Raw genomic sequence first — 17,052 nt, 5'->3', positions numbered from 1 at the left:
TTCTCTATCGATTTAGGCCCATAAAAAATTGAATGCAACTCCACAGCAACAAACCACTTGTCTGACTCTCCAAGGGTTAAGATGTCGGTCAAGAGGTTTTTGTGACTTGCTGGTTTTGAAGGCCAACAGAGTGAAGTTAACGTGAAAGCCAACGAGTGTAAAACACTTTCATGACAGGAGTTGAAGCAGTGAAGAACAAAAGCAAAGCGTGCTCATCCAGACAAAGCTTGTGAGTGAAGGCTTCGTATCGGACTGCATTCAAAAAACATTTGTTGATGTAGTAGATGACAATGGTGCATGGCCGTCCATATGACGTCAAGTGGGTGGCGCACTCTGATGGCCATCATTGGCTGCAGCTGATTATGACATCGTTTGGACATAATTTGGAATTGTCTTCTTCTGCAAGCTGAAAAAATGTAAGTTTTTAATGACTCTTCGGTACCACTATGTTGCATTGTAGAGAATTACATTCATTTTTGTTTAATAATGGCATTTGACTTTTTTGACTTTTTTTTGCTGGTGTCAGTTGTCTCTTTCCAAGGAGGGGCTTTGTAAAATATAATTGAGAAGCACTGCTTTAGCCAAACGCTTGAAAGATCAAATTAATAAATCAATTAAGTTAAATAAAATAAATACATGCCTGCGATTGAATGACTGGACTCTTAAAACAATGTTGTTGTTTTTTCAATTTAACGAGTTAAATGTAATTTTTCAGAATTGCCATACTATATATTTTCTTGGTGTCTCAAATTATTTGGAGTAAAGTTAAAAAAGACATATAAATTAAACCTGTCAGAGTTTAAGTGTTAAGTGTTTTATTAACTCCTTGTGTCGGCTGAATTTTGCTGCTAACTTTACAAAAAAAATCGATGCGCACGTACATACTATAATGCACGTAGTTTTACTTTAATAAAGTTGCTTGACGGCTCATTGCACTTTGCAAAGCCAAGTTCAGCATATTAGTTATACATATTTGGCAGCCCATCACAGAGCTCGTGACCACCAGCGGTAGTCGCAAATGCTGCCGGAGTGTGGTGCTAATGTGCAGAACTAAACCGTGGGGAGAAGTTTTGATCTCCTTTTTTTTCCCTGTGAGGACACTATAAGTTAAAAAAAAAAAAAAAAAAAAAAAAACGATTGCAACAATAGGCTAGATTTGGTAGTTTTATTCTCGAAATTTCAGGGATTGTATTAAAAGAACAAACAAAGCTAATAAAAGTGTTTAAAAAGTAATACGATCTTTTTATTTGATGAGATTTTACATTGATTCAAAGATTTTACTCAGGTAAACAACATCTGTCAAGCATCATATATTTTTTTATTGTGATTAATTAAGTAAAAAAAAAATGCTTGAAAGCACTAGATTAATAACTAAATAATGGGTGAGACCAGCATTTACTGACTGTACATAGAGCAGCGAAGGTGTTTATGTTGCACTGTTCCTGGTGTTTGAAAGCAGCAGAAGAGAAGAAAGTGATATCAGGGCAACTTCTTTTCGAGCCCTCAGAGGTGTTGCATTTCCTCAGGCTAGAGCAGGAGTTTTGTGTCTGATGCGACTCCCTGTGGCTTCAACTAATAGCGGCCCCCCCATGAAGCTGTCAAAGGGTCAGAAGGATAGAGTCATCAAGGGAGAACGGCGGCAAGGAGGTACGGATAGTCTTGGCGATAGATATACAATGGAGGCTCCCCAAGCCTTGTTTATAGATGTAAGCATTTGTGTATGGCTATTTGACTGCGTGTCTTTGCAGCAGCAAATAATGTATTCTCATTTCCATCTATAGTAGAAGAATATGCACAGCCCAGTTCCATAAACTTTTCTGTTTTTTCCTCTCTCTTTTGCTTCCTCGTCCCCCAATGGACATAAAGGCTGCATTTGTTCTCAAACTTGTGTCATTGTTCTGCAGTCCTTCTGCTGATATCCAGCGATTCTGCTTACTTTCAGATTCCATCAATATGGGTGGGTTGGACAATGGCCGGACTATATGGCCAGTCGGAGAAAGCATGCAGATGTTACTTGACTGTGGTATGGTGCTGACAATGGCAACAGTGTGAATCCTCCTGATGATTGATCATTCTGATGTTTTGCTGTGTGGGACGGATGTGGACGATGGAATAAAACAAACAATAGGATGCGAGGAAGTGCCATGATTTTTAGATGTGAGCTGATGAGACTACGGCTGCACTATGGTAGTGCATAAGTGATTTTCTTATAAAACACACTCATGTATGTACAAAATGGCAAAAAACGTATGAGGAACACTAACCTTAACCTTTGATGTCAAATAGAAGGCCCAACATTTTTATCCTACTAGCTGCAAACAAGCCATAAGTTTTCAGACGCCAGATTGAGACCTTGTGTATGTGTTTTCAAATCTCCATAATTCTCCTCTTTTCGTGTGTAGAATATTTTCCCCCCATACGGCTTTGTATGTCTGAAGAAAGTGCCTCTATAATAACATAAATGCATAAGTGTGTCTTTAAACCTCGTGCAGTATTTTGTCCAATCCTTTAACTCATTCAGTGCCATCGATGAGAATTCTCATTTTCTTAAATATTAACAATAAAAAATAATAAAATTCTGGTCAAATACGTTTTTTTAAGGATATGAGCTGACACCCTTTAGTAATGCTTACCTAACATAAGCAAATTGAGCACTGTAGTGCTAACTGTGACCATTTGATAACAGTTTCCACACTTATAACGCATATACTGCCTACATTCTAACTGAAGAATGGATGTCACTCTTTCATATGGCAGCAGCCATATTTACATAGACATAACCCACAACATTCTGTTGGCATTGATAGATGAGTGAAAAGGCTAAAAATACTGGCCCTCTACAGGTTTCCTTTTCCAATAACGCTTGGCACTGAAAGAGTTCATCTTTACATCATTTTAGCTAAAAGGAAAACCTTGAAAGAATATACTATGGAGCCGAAATTTCACTCGGATGGTGCCAACATGTCAAAGGTCAATATGGCAAAACGACTTGGTTAAAATACTGCAAGAATAATATGAAAGAAGATGGCTGAAAATACTACACAGTTAATGGGAGCATATAATGCATATTATTAATAAGAAAGCATTCAAGTTGATTTTCCCTTTAGTCAACATAAAAACAGTTAAAATACCATCTGTGAAAAAGTGTGGCTTGTGTTCAAGCACGATGAAGGTCAGCGGGAATCAGAAAGTCAGGAATAAAGTAGAAGATTTGTCTAGTATTATGAGAATCCTGCCTGGAACAAACAATCTTTTTGTGTTTTCATTAACAACAGGAGCCTGTCAGAGAAGAGATCCTCTAAAAATGAAAAGGATGAGAGTTCATTGCTGGGGAGAACTTCTCATTACTCAGGAATTTCAGACAATGAAGATTCACATGGATGGATCCATTGTTCTACGGCAGCCTTGTCATGAAAAAGTAATCCAAACATACTTCAGCAAGAACAAAAGAATCATAAATCATGAATGGTCGTCAAATTGTGAAACAATGCTAGCTAGTTGTGACATTGGAGTCAGAAAGGGAAAAACTGCCATGTCTCCATGCACTTGCTATGCAATTGCTTGGGATTGATGGCCCGTATACTTGATACCGGGCTCTGCTCTAATCTGCCCTTTCTTGGGGTCTTGGACAACGCTCTTTTCTTTCTTTATCTCGGCCTTCTCTGCACTCTGCGTAGCTCAGGTTACTAAAAGCAAAAAAAAGCCGCTTGCGATCCTTCTTCTCTGTCCGTGACACTCTTCCTGTCTTCCATAATTCTGTTTGACTATTATGATGCCAAGGATGCCATCCATCCATTTTCTGCGCAGCTCGATCTGTAAACTGGCCCCAGATGCGAGTTGAAGTCAAGTCAAAGATTTTTTTTTTTTTTAAAGCTTAATGTCCTGTTGTTGTACTTGGCTTTTTTCTAGAAGTGGGAAGGAATCCTGTTTGAGGGACCAGGTGTTGCTGTGTGTGCATTCTCAGTGTCACTGTGTGCATTGCGAGGACAAAGACAGTATTGAGTAGACAGACATGGAGCAGGGAGCGGGACAGGATACTCTTACAGACCGCCGAGCATTTGTGCCAAGTTCGCCGTTCTTCCACACAACAGACACTGTGTTCCGTTTCTCTCCACTCCCAGCTTTGTTCAGTCTGCCTCTTTCCCTCTATCATTTCCCTCCTTCCTTTTTCTTTTGTTTATATACACCAGGGTGGCTCGCCTCAGAATTGACATCTTGGCTGTTGAGGGCCAGATACCAACAGGTCAAAGAACAGACGTGGGCATCAGAAATGTTTGATCCTCCTTAAAGGCACAATGAGATGAAGACAGGAATAAGCTCATCAGGATGAACTTAACTTAACTTTATTCATACAGCACTTTAAAACAGCACAAGCAAAAGTGTTGTAAAGTAAAGGCAAACTGTGAGCATTTTTCTGCTAATCTGTTAAAAACCAAATGCTAAATAATTTTGATCCATTAAAGTTCTGTCCCCCCTGTGCTTCTCAATTATATTTGGCCAAGCCAAAAAACTACCCCCCTCCATTCGATGCGCTGACAATAAGATTATTATCTATAAAAATTGTATAATCATACCTAAACCTGTATCCACTTTAACATTAACAAAAGAAAGAAGCACTATAAATCAACTTTTAATAACTGTTTAATTATTTTTCCAGCGTTTAGACGGGTTGCAGCTTAGTCTAAAGCGGAATAAAATAACCAAGTGCATTAAATTGCTTGAAACAAACCAAAAAAAAGAAAATTCTTATTTTATTGCAATTAGAACAGTATTTTCCCTGGGTCTCTTATACAACTCATATTTAATTAGAAATGTTGTCGCCAATCTGCTAAATTTATATGTCTATATAACTGTTGAAAGTGGAGAAAAAATATCATGAGCAAGAAAATACTACATATGACGTGTTTGAAAAATGACAGCCATCATGGATGAGAGACAAATAAAGTGTTTGCAAATGTACCTGTGTGGCAGCTTTCGTCGACTTTCGTGACGCTTGCGTGTGTTCTCTCAAATTTGTGTCTGCAGCCCATGCGAGTTCTATGCCTGAGGTTGTGTGTGTGTGTCCAAGATAATTAACTGTCCACAGAAGCGTGTCATTCCTCCTTTGTGTGTGAGAGAGGACCACAGGGGTCCTGAGGAGGAGCGGAAATGCTGAATTAGCCTCACATTATGCCATGAGCATGTCTTTTCTCAGCTTTTCCATTTAATTAGACCAACATCCTATTTTGTTGGACAGAGGCTCGATATTACCATGATTGTCTGGGTTTCTTCAAAAAAAAACTACAAATACATACACGCATGTGCTTCTTCAAGAACCTATAAGTGTGCGTGTCCTCCATTCATCACCTGCATTGCCGATTGTTCTTATTCAAAGAAATTAAAATAGATTTTTTTTTTTTCTCTTGTAGATATTCCATGCTGCTTTGCGGCCACAGATTTCACGCTGCAACATTAACGCAAGTTGACACACTGGATTAAAGGCAGACAGCTGGAATGCCCGGGCCCTTTGTGTAGCATGGAGCTCAGCCAAGAGCCTTCACTCTGAGGCCAAGAGAGACCTGGGAAAGAGTGAAATGCTTAGAAATAACCACAAGACAGGCCAATAGGTGGAATGTACCTGTGCCCTGATAAGCTCAGGGTCTGATCACGTGCCAGATGACAGATTTTGATGACCAAGGCCAAAAGGGATAAAGGATCCAAACGGCATATAATTCAAAACCAAAACAATCGAATTTTATCACGTCGAGCCAAAGCCAGTGTCATATCCTGTCTCTTGAATAAAGATATCAAAGTCAACAAAATAACATTGTGCCAATTTGCTTTGTTGCAGAGTGTCCTTGATATCTCTGCAATTTGCATTTACGTGAACAATCTAGATGCTTCAGATAGTCTTGACTTAAACAACAAAAAGAGGTCTAATTTTCAATGCATTCTGTTTGCGTTTCTTCATATTTTAAAAACAAATTTATCCTCACTTGAGCTAATTAATCTTCGTTTAATTCCACTCAAATTTTTGAGAAAAAAAACACAGAGAAGGTTTTAAAAAATGTATTTACGTTGTGTTTTTATTGCAAAAGATTTATGTACAACAACATACAGTAACCATTTTCTTTCACCTGTATTTGAATCCTAAGTCCCCAACCTTTAGTTTCATCCATCAGGAGGAATGATGGAAATTATGCTGTTTTTTTTCTGTTAAAAGTGCAGTCAAGGTGTTTTTTAAAGTTAAATTTACCATTGAACATATAGACAACTCTCAAATGTTCTTCCATTTTACATGTTTCTTGCCATCCCTACACACAATACGAACCAATCAGGTTATGACAAACACAACAACAGACAATCAGCAACAACTCAAGCACAAAAATCCCAAAATGTAAAAACGGCCTTGATCGTCATTCACAAAGCATAAATTTAGAGATTAAAAATGAGATGAATGCAATTAAAACCCATAACACTTTAATTATGACTGTAAATAATTGATCACAAACAAGGTGTGACTTTGGCAACCCAAAGTAAAATACTATCATCACTCACAGATATCAGTTACATTTTAAGCAGGTTAAACACATTTAATACTACTATAATGGTAATTTGGGGCAATGTGATGAAATCCTACTACATTGCAAACAACTCACTAACTCATTGTTGATCTTCAAAGGCAATGACAGTGCCTTACTATTGACATTTGGATTTTCACATTTCTTTGTTTTACACAAAATGATAAATCATGCCAAATTTGAGAGAAAAGACCTGTAATATTAGCATTCAGATAGTATTAGAATAACATTTTGTTGATCATTGACCACCTGGGTTTGTTTGAACAAAAGGCTCTTTCACTGAACATACATGAGAACTCAATGTAGCGAGAAGACAACTTTGACAGATAAGTGAGTTCAACAACAATTGTAAAATGTTATTATTTTTCAGGCACTGTGTGATACATCTAAATTTTGTATTGAAACCCTTCTTGTAGTTCTTCACTTCCATAGCCTTAAGAATTTGCTCTTTCATTTGAAGGCTCTGTTAAAAACTGTCATGTTATGTTAAGGGTTAGTCTTGGCTTTTCTGTTTTTGTATTTTTCAAGTTGTGGGTTTGTTAGTTCCTGTCTTATTCCTATTTAGTTTCCCTTGCGTCTGTCCTCGTTAGCATGATTTGTTTCCACCTGTCTGTGTACCTGCCCTCCTTGCGTCATCAAATCAGCTTCCTCTGCCTTTTGTTCCTCTCCAGCTGTTTTGCGTTTCCTCATTAAGTGTGAAGTCTATTTAAGTCCCAGTTTGCGGTCAGTCATTTGTTGGGTCAATGTCTCTGTTTATGTTGGTGCGCTTTCCTCTCTCATGAGTTTCATTGCTTCCCTGTTGAAGTTTTCCCCAATGACTTTGGTTTCTGTTTCAAGTTTTGTTTGAAACTTTGAATGGTGTGTTCATGTTTTGCCTTGCCCCAGCGTGTGAACAAATCCTTCTTTTTTTGAGTTTATCTCCTCCTTTTTGTGTCCACCTTCCCGCACTTTCACACTCCACCATACTCAGCAATGACAAAGCCGTGTGTTTGAAACTTCAAATTAAAGAAACCCAAAAAAGAGATTTGGTTTATCAGACTGTTTTACTGATCTCACTCAAATCTTAAAGAAATATCCACAGCATAACCTTGATATAATTGAAGATATAAATGAATGCAGTGATCTCAACTTGTGACTGGCCATTAAAAAAAAACTCATCGTAATCTTCAGGTTAGACCCTTGAATGAGCATGAAGTAGTCTGTTTGGAGCAACCTTTATCACTCTCTGAAGCATCCTCTGAAATGAGCTTTTGTCGATGCTGATTTACAGTCGTCCTTCGAGCAGACTTTATTTGACTTTGCTTGAATGCCTGCTCGAAAACATTGACATTTTCAACAATGGTGGTACATTCTGCCACTGAGAAACTTGCCATGGATAAGGGAAATTGTAAATATGTACTTACTCTCTCTAAAAAAAAAAAATGTTTTCTATTGAGTGGCTCAGTGTATTGGTAACATAGGGGTGGAAAACGTTAATTCATTTCTTGCACTATTTTTTTTAATACCACAATAACACAGATCTATAGATTCCATACATACATAAACATATTGCAATATATGTTTCCATGTACACACAGTGAGTGAGAGAATGACATTGACCTGTTGAAGATCTCCACGGTTACACAGCAGTCAAGTCACACCTCATTACTGCGAGATGAGTGTGTGCATTGGCTGGCCGATTCCGGAATGTCTTCTTCCCTTGCTAATAGCCTTCAGATGCCATCGGCTCATCGCACTCAGCAGTGGTGCCCAAGTCACTCACCCACCCCACAACCAGACTATCACACAGCCGCAGAGATCTAGAGAAAATGAGAAACGAGCATTTTTAAAGCCTCGAGCACAGAGAGCACATAGTATATGCATATATACAGTATGTATATGCATATATATATATATATATATATATATATATATATATATATATATATATATATATATATATATATATATATACAGTGGGCCCCAGTGTTATGAGATTATCCATTCCGCGGTTGGGCTCGTAAGGCAAATTCACCGTATGGCAGGCAATCCAAACCTATGTTAAATAGCTAATGTGTTTAGCAACCCAGGTAAAAACATCACAATTGTGCATACATATTAAAAATTGGTACCAAAATAGCATAGTAAGTGCTACATATATATATAATTACATGTATACAATCTGAAAACATCATAAATAAAAAATATAGCCTTTGAGTGGCGCTTGTTATGCCCATATTCCCTAGTATGGGTAGCCTACGCTAGGATAGCTTTGTATTTCTTGATTAGCTCCAGCTTTGTTTCCAAATAAATCATCTTCTGCTCTCTTTAACGTCACTAGCAATCTTGGGACCCATGGCTAACCCATTCAAGTTTGAATTAAGCAGTACCCCCTAAGGTCATGACAGTTGGTTTGTCACAAAGCGGGGAAAATACCGTAAAGTGGAAATGAAAAAACTCAGTATTCCACATCGCAACATGAAAAAAACGTAAGCCAGGGACGCTGTAACACGGGGGTCTACTGTACATATATATATATATATATATATATATATATATATATATATATATATATATATATATATATATATATATATATATATATACATATACAAGCATATACTATTTACATAGGTATAATATAATATGAGAGTCATGGACTCCAATTTTTTGCTCAGAAATTTGTAGATCCACCTGCTCGTGGTAAGCATGCTCATTCTTACTGTAGCAGCCTGTGATTGTGTGACCGAAACCTGTTTCATCTGCACGCTTGCATGACATCCTGAATGAGGCCCTCCCGCAGTCGGATAATAGGGTTTTATCGGACCCCTTGACAAATGGTGAGGAAGCAGCTGCAGAACTGCAGGAGAGCCAGCCTCCCTCTGGTAAAGAAAATTCTGTGAGAGGAGGGAACTCTATCAAAGAGAAAATGTGTTTGTTATGAGCAACAACATTTCCTACAAAGCTATGATAATTAGTTTATAAAATGAATACATTAGCTCTCAAAGGTTGTGTTGAGACAATAATTGCCGCATTATATGCTGTATGTAAGCATATTTTTTTATCATTAATTAATTCAGTCTTTCTTTGCATTCATTTTTCTGTAGTTGTCAACCCCTCATGCCCATTTTCTAGGTGGTCTTAAATGCCTGCCTCTTACCATGTCTGATATGTAAATAAGCTTTACTCTAATTGGATCAATAGTCTCCTTAATTTGAATATGGAAAACATCTCTCATCTGATTGGTAATTGGTGATATCTTGGCATCTTGTGGTGGTCATGTCATGATGAAAACGTCACATTGATAACATAATTTTGCCTCTAAATATTTTATCTTGAGACATTCCAATTTAGCTTCCTTGTGGAATTCGCATGCAATGTATCAACTATTAAAGAAACTACGAAAACATCACCATTCCGTTTCAGCTTCAGTTTCATCTCCAAAGTACCTGTTACTTTTAGCACTAGCATAGTAAAACAGATGTTGAAGCCACGAACCCCCAAACACTCCAAAGTCATGGTCATTTACGGTCAGCTTGGCCCATTTTTTGAGGCATTGGCGGTTTGGAGTTGGCAACAAACTTGGTTGAGCTAGGATGGGGGACGGGCCTTGTGAACAGACCTGTGTCTGGACCCCCTACTTGGTGCGGTGAATAGAGTTGCATACCTTGCAGACTACTGTTGTGGAGTAGCTTGTTTGAGAAAAAAAAATCACAGGCAAAGGAAAAAAAGGTGGGAGGGATCGAGGGATAAAAACCTAATTCTGCAATTTCCCGCCACAATTTCACCATTAGTTCACTTTTGGCTAACTGTCTCTTATCTAGGTGTTTTTATCCATACTATTTTTTGTGGGTTACTCACATGAATACCAGGACATAGTATTTGGTACACACACTTTCTATTATTAATAACAGTCTTTCTCAGTGTTGCTCCAACATTAGCAGTGCACCGTCTGTGTGTACACTGGCAGCCTGTGTCCTTGAAAAGTTTAATTCCTCCGGTAATAACTCCAGCAACCCAGTTTATTAGTCCAAGGAAGTCAGAGCTAAATTCTCCATCACTAGTAAAGTCACAATGTAAACTAACTCGTTCACACCCTGGCAAAAATGATACACAGCCCATACAGCCAGTCCATGTCGTTTCAGTAAACAAATATCCTCAGAATAGGAAGACATTGGATTCAAAATTTTCACTGTTAAACGCACCGTTTTTTTTTTTTCTGCTACCTGAAGACATGAGCAGTAAATCTTGTACCCACATTTAAGTGCCACACTTAAGTAACCACATTTAAGCTTCAAGCCACGGCACATCTTGGAGCCACTTTTCAAGAAAAAAAAAAAGTTCAGCTCAGGCTCGGTTGTTGTCGTGGGTAAAAGTCAGGTAGGGTACGCAAATGCGCAAAGTTAAGCTTATTACATTACGCATCAGTGACTTCTGATATGCATACCTGCATATCAGTTATGCGCATCCCTGGTTATATGAAAGAAAAGCTCATGAAAGAAAAGCTCATGACTCATCATGAGTAGATCAACTAAAGTACAAGAGACAATGTTACCAGCCCTCTTAGCTGCAATTGTCGTCTGAAATAAGTTCAAGGTTACCGAAGTAAAACAACTATTAATTGATGCCTTAGATGTTTGCTGTTTTTATTATTAGATATCCCACAACAATATAGCCCTTTATGTCTCATAGATTGTAACAAATCTCTGAGGTTTGGAGTGTTTCTTTTTTCTATGAATTGTGGATTTTTTTTTCATCTCACGGACTTTGGTCCTGTTGCAGCCATAATGGTTGTACCCCACTGGGGACTATAGGGTGCCTATGTCTCCCGCACCCATAAGTAGCTCCTCTAAAGTCTGTGTAGTTTCAGGTTGACCAAATCCTCCCCTCAAACAATACTGCTTCGACTGGCTAACGTATTGTTCGGCCTGTGGGAACCAACTTCCTATATTAAGGAACTGGGGAGAGGGAGTGAGCAAATGTCTGCTTGTTCTGCCACTTTCCACAGACATAATAGGCTTCTTAGAGTGATGAAAGACAGTGGGAGAAAGATGCACAGTCTTCACACTTCACTGCTTCCCTCTCTTGATTCCCTCCATCTTCCTCTATAACGTTTTCCTTCCCCTCCAGCTCACACACTTTTCTTCCAAAAGGGAGTCTTTTGAAATGGGCGATGAAGGGGGCGATCAAAGGTAGCCAGATGCCACACACAGCATTGGCAATAGAGCCACTGTATGAGGACACCCACACACACATTTCACGCCCTTCCAAGGTCCAAAGCTTTTTTTTTTCAAACAAATAAATGCTACCTTTTTGTTGGTACACATACTAAAACAAAAACAAAAAAGTGAATTATGTTGACTGAGTAAACACAAATAAAGTCTTCTGAGCTGTGTTTATCCTGATTTGGCCTCTTCCTGACCAATGACATGAAATGCTCGACTCCCTTATGTCCTTTATAGCGCTTCAAGATTATCCTTTGGAGTTAAAAGGGGGTTTTGTCCCAATGAAAGGTTCCAAAATGAGCTGGTAATCTTAAAAAAAGGAGTTTAATGTTCATAATGTCACTATTATTTCAGTAGTTGATTAATTTGCAATATTTTTTTTTAATTTAGTCAACTATTGCGATTATTGTTTGTTTGTTTTTTTTGCTTAAAAATAGCTAAAATCATGATGTACATTCCAAATATACCTGTGCTGTTAAATTCACCTCAATGACAATATTGTATACATACAGTATAGTATATGGTAAATAGACACACGTAAATTAAAGGGACACTGTGTAAGATTTAGACCGTTTTTCATTAAAAAGGATATATATATATATATATATATATATATATATATATATATATATATATATATATATATATATTTTATTTTTTATTTTTTATTTTATTTTTTTTGTTTTTCCTTTTAAATAGTGCCTTTCACGGGACCAAAGTCACATAACATTAAATTTGACATCCAATTTATACAGCTAAATTTTGGACTGAATGTTAGTTAAAAAAAGTGGATAAAGATCAACTTTTCACAACGACAAAAAAAAAAATGCTTCTTTCACATCTGCTTCCATCTCAAAATCAATGTCTGAATCAAGGACAGTCTCTGAAAAGAATTTGACTTCACAACTTTGGAGATGTATTAACTAGGGATTGGTTGGCTTGGTGGTACAAAGTATCCTTTATATGAAATATAACATCTTGTTTGCCCATTTTATGAAGTTAAGCTTAGATTGGAGTCTGGAGGTTGGATGAAGCTGGTCTTGTGACAATATGCACTTGTGACTTAACAAATCGATCTGGTCAAACTTCTCACTGACATTGGCATGATTGGTCAGTCTGAGAGCCTTATTCCCCCGCTTGTTCAGCTCAAATTGAGCACAAAGTGCAATCTAAATGTGCACAAGGGCGGTGTTTTCTCTCTTCTGTAATTTACGTAGATGGGCATGGTTAGAAATAGATTTTGCACCGTTGTGGGAGTGAACATACCCAACTTGATGCCGCTCGAAGAACCTTCTCACAACCTCCTCTAGACATGATTGGTCCAAAATTTGGTAGATTGGTGCTCATGCGCTGAGTATAACGTTTTGGTGCCAGCGCAACTCTAGTCTTCTTGTTTGAGAGGCGTGTTTTGCCATAGCCACGCGGCAGATCCACCTGACAATTTGGTCACAGAAAGTACAGTGCTTTTGGACTGAAAATGGGCATATCTTATTTTAATTCACTGTAACGTATTTTGGAGGCGATAAAATAGAACTCGCACACTGTTAAATTATACACCTCATGTCACCTCCTATGCACAACATCCTTGTTGTAAGTGTTGCACTTAAGCCACTTTTCCTTTGTTGAACAAAGTTAAGCCATACTTGTGATCAGCACTGGGTACACCCGTGCGGTTGCACACTTTGTTGCTTTAAGCAAGTTTTACTTCCGGTCAGCGGACAGGGCAACGTAACAGGGAATCAAATGCAAATGTTTCCAGAAGAATAGTCCCGGATCCAATCAATTTGCGAGACTTGACAACCAGTCTAACCTGCCCGAAAACATTCTCGTTCTCATTCTCATTCTCATTCTCATTCTTGCTGTTGTTGTTTTTATCATTATTCAACACACGCCGAAATGAATTTTAACCTGCATTTGGCAGATTGACGGTTGATAATTTGGCACTTTTGCCTGCCACCATTTAAAGTGCGATCGATGAACCCCCAATGAAGTTCCGCTGTTCTAATTGTGAAAAAGCTTTCACTGTTTAAATCTTTAATATTTGTAATATAATAACACCTGTCATTTGAATAAGGGTGTGTAGACTTCGTATATCCAACGATCGCGCTTGCGTTACTAGAAAGGGGAAAACACTCAGTCGGAGAGCCTGGTCTGTCTAGACATACTAGAAATAATAAAACCCAAAGCTGTTATAGGGTAGCTAGAGGAAGTCTTTTGGAAGAAACATGGCTTCTCAGTATAAATAGCCTGTATAGGGGCATGTGTACGAAGAGATTAAGCCATCTTTGAAGTCTGCCATACATCAGTTCAAAACTCCCTTCCCCTGTTCTTTAAGCTAATAAGCTTAAATCTTCCAGCTCAACTCTTCCGACAGCCAAGACCAAGAAAAAAAGACAGACGAGAAAGAAAAAAGTTTTAATCCCAGCTTTGAGGATACATTATGTGCTGCTGAAGAGAATGTTCAAAGTTGCCTCGAAAACTTTAGCGACAAGGAGGCCATCAGACTGTTGTGGATAGGGGAGCCGTCCAAATAACAATAGCTCGGGCAAATGAATCGAGACACTTCTGATTGGACGTAAGCAGGGTATGAGGGAAATCTGCCTCAGCTGTCATATGATAATTGCATTTCAGCCGAGCCGCATTCCTCAGATCTGGCAGCAGCAAGCAATGTAAATACAAGCATAAACTCATATTGACCCCGTGTTCTGCATGTGCAGCAATCAGCAGCTCAGCAAGCACGGATTAAGCTCGGAGAAGCAAGGGGGCCGAGGGTGCAAGAAAAGGAAAAATGAAAACAGTGTGTCAGAGGAAGAGGAAAAGAGGATCATAGATGGAGGTGACAAGAGCTGTGAGGATAGATGAAATGAAGAGAGGGCAAGGGGTTCACATTCAACTGTCATTTCCCTGCAGAGAGAGAGAAAGACAGGGAAAGCAGCTGCTAAGATCTGGTTTCTATGGCAACTAGAGGCTATTATATGCAAACCGCTGTGCAAACTTAAGCAAGGAAGGGGAGGACAGGCTGTGAGGTCAAAACGTGTGTTGAGCCGAAAAGACCAGTGACGTGTGTGCAGTGATCATTTTCTGTTTACCTTTGAAATCATAGCGATATAGATGATTGAATACGGACTATAATTTTTAAATATTCAATAATACTCAACTACAAGCCTCATATGTTTTGAATTTATGAACTCTAACGGATGAGTCTGAAGACAGATGAAAGTCTTGAGACAAACCCAATCGCTGCTGTGCATATGTGTAAGCGAATAATTGCAAGCTGTTTGCTGCTGAAATGGGGTGGAATAAAGCCTGAGTTGAATAAGCAATAAAACTTACCGGTCAATTTCAGTCTTAAAGTCAAGGACCAAAAAGTGTGTTGGCACCACAAGAAGCTAAATGCAGCAATTTCTTTACACCCCAAAACGTTCCCTGGATTATTATGTACAATACTGTCCAGATAAACACAACAGAAGCACATCATTATTTGCGTTAATATAGGACCAGTATACACAGGAACATATGAAATTGAAGTTAAGAAATCAGTTTCAGGCCTTTTGATGCACTTGGTTATTTTTTCAGTTTTAGACTAAGCTGTAACCCGTTTAAACACTGCAAAAAATAATTAACATGTTGAAAGTTGATTTATATTGCTTTTTTCTTTGGTCAATGTTAAAAAGCACATCAAAAACATGGGGGGTGGGGGGGGCTTTCTCTTTCCTAGGGGGCAGGCCTGGAAATCTAGACTATAAATACAGAACTAGCAAAGTGAAAATGCAGCAGGGTGCAGCCATTTAGTTGCTGCCATGACAGCGAGTGAAAAGGAGAGAAGATGGGAGGTTAGCGGCGGCTTTTATGTGTTCGAAATGGTCACGTGACACTCTTTTCAGGCCGCCTCGGACACTCGACGATAAAACGGTCACACATCACACCGAATCTCTTTTGCAGGTTTGACCCGGCCAAGAGAGCAGCAGAGATGTTGCATAAAAATCAGAACGAGAGATGTGACTAATACTTTGACTACCTAGGTAATTTATTCATGATAATTATTCATGCATTATTAATGATTGCATAGGATAATAATTTTGCCTGTGGTTATCAATGCTGAGGCACGCAAATAAATGATTACAGTCGGAACTCAAACACAAGTAAGCCTTGACTATTTTTATTTTATTAAAGTATTGCTCCAATTTTTACAGTACATGTACAGTCTGGATGTAAGTTCTATAATATCAATCAAGCATATGATCTTCTTCACAAGATTTGTTCTTAGTTAACAGCCAATGACTGCATCATCGTGAAAAGGAGCGTAAAAATAGCAGAGCTCGTCAAGTTCATCCTTTGGTGTGAGTTTTTGCCTGAGACGCTGAAGTGACTTGTCATATGAGGTGCTGTATGCTGTTACCCAACATGAAGCTGTGTGCGACTTGTGATTCTCACATATCTTGGTCAAATTTGGATGAGAAAGCATTTGGAGCTTGCGCGTCTCATTCCAATTCAGTCTCAAGATTAGAAAAAAATAAACATGAGCAGTCGATGAGATTCACCTGTATTTGGAATAAGACATAAAGCTTTAATGCACAATCAAAACAAGCAAAATACATTTGATTCAAGTTCAATATCCTTTCTTGGCTTGTAACTCCTAGAATGGGGGAAAAAATAGAAATCATTTTAAAACATCAAGACAATTACAACCAATAGATCAACAAACCTGACTGTTATCTGGACATAAACTTGGCAAAATTGAAATAAAATGAATTCGGCGGCTTGACATTTTGCTACGGCGAGTGAGCGGCTCCAATAAACTTCTAACTTGTGAAGTTTTTGGCTTGTTAGAAACATCAGACACGCGGGAATGATATCAGACAAATGGGAAATCAGAAAAACCCTTGTGTGGTATTTTATCAAAGCCTTTGATCTTTACATCAAGAGCATTTCAGATTAAAGGGAAAGCATTCAAGGATGACACTTGGGAGCTGAAATTTCACCCAGCGGGTGACAGCGTGTCAAAGCTCATCATGACACGATCACCCAGTCATCACACTCCCAGGAGTGTGCCATCCCTTGGCTTAAAAAAATACAGTGAGAATGATGTGGAAGAAAATTTGTCAAAATAGTGCACAAGGGTTAATATAAAGGTAAGAGCAAATGCGTTTTAATTTCACAAACAAGAGGTCAGCAAAAACAACAAACCACTATGTTCTTGATTATTTAATAAAATCTTTTGCTGTTCTTGCTATCATATTGTTGAACAATGTAGAAGTGATTGAAGCATAGTTCTAACCTTTGAAAAC

The 17,052-nt window shown here is 38.3% G+C and overlaps 1 long non-coding RNA gene across 1 annotated transcript; it reads right to left on the bottom strand.

The window, feature by feature from the left end:
* Positions 1-2,392: 2,392 nt before the first annotated feature.
* LOC148415687 (uncharacterized) lies at positions 2,393-5,758 on the bottom strand. Its single transcript, XR_015867230.1, has 3 exons — positions 5,618-5,758; positions 4,961-5,558; positions 2,393-4,283 (listed from the first exon to the last, which is right to left on the bottom strand). It is a non-coding gene; the product is annotated as an uncharacterized LOC148415687 (long non-coding RNA).
* Positions 5,759-17,052: the final 11,294 nt, after the last annotated feature.

The sequence above is a fragment of the Hippichthys cyanospilos genome, chromosome 11, assembly GCF_059441005.1.
Source record: "Hippichthys cyanospilos isolate Australia breed blue-spotted pipefish chromosome 11, RoL_Hcya_1.0, whole genome shotgun sequence".
Classification (NCBI taxonomy): Eukaryota; Metazoa; Chordata; class Actinopteri; order Syngnathiformes; family Syngnathidae; genus Hippichthys; species Hippichthys cyanospilos.
The sequence above is the reverse complement of the archived record's forward strand: the minus strand, read 5'-3'. Positions and strand labels throughout refer to the sequence as shown.